Below are 973 nucleotides of genomic sequence, written 5' to 3' on the forward strand. Positions count from 1 at the left end.
CATCCCCAATGATGCTGGGAGCAGCTTGGAAGCCCCAGTCTCAGTTGTCACCTGACGTCTGTAGGTGCCTCTGTGCCTCCACCTTCAAAGATCTAACAAATGGCAATGTGTTAAAAACTGCTTCTGGATCAGTGAAGACCCTGTCTAAAAGAATAATTTCTCAAGAAAAAAAATATTAACTTAGGTCACTAAAGAAGTAATTACAGAGCTTCTGAAGGATCTATATATATTTGCCGTAGAAGTTTTGCAATGTGTGTTCTGCTGCTCCCAATAGTGGAAGAGGCGACAAGATCATCGTCCAACTTGAGGTGAAAATGCTTACCCCTCAAGCTAGAATACCTGAGTAGGAAACAAACCAAAGTCTCAATCCTCGGCGTCTCCTGTTACATCAGCTTCAAACAGTTAAGAACAGTATGGGGATGTCGAAGCCATTATCCCAGTCCGTGGTCCCCATAATTGAATGGTAAAGAACTCCCAATTAACAATGTGTTTGGACTGTAACATTCCAGCCCTACTCGGTATGAGTCATGGACAATGCCAATAATTGGAGGCGCCATTCTGGCATTGTAGGCAGCTGGGGGTATATGGTAAAATGGTGCCAAAAGAGCACCCCGTAGACTGTTCCAGCTGCTCCAGTCAAAAAAGAGGCTGCCACTGTAGTACCAGCAGCTCCTTCTTCCCACCCAACGGCAGCAAAACGTTGAAGCAGCACCGGTGAAAGTAAGGGTGCAATCTCTTACAGGGTCGACCGTCGGGTTAGGGTTAGGGTTAGGGTTAGGTTATGAAAATGCACACAAAGAAGCTCCAACCTGCACCAACCATGCTATCAATATGAACAAACCTCCAGAGAAAGCTTCTGGCGCCCCTCTTATTGTCATAATCAAATTCAAAAGGGAAATATATAATCAACATAGAAAAAATGTTAACAAACTCTCCCAGGGAATCCATGAAAGAAGAGAAGTCGAAGAAAAGT

Source organism: Euprymna scolopes, chromosome 21, assembly GCF_053919585.1.
Source record: "Euprymna scolopes isolate OS-2025 chromosome 21, ASM5391958v1, whole genome shotgun sequence".
NCBI lineage: Eukaryota > Metazoa > Mollusca > Cephalopoda > Sepiida > Sepiolidae > Euprymna > Euprymna scolopes.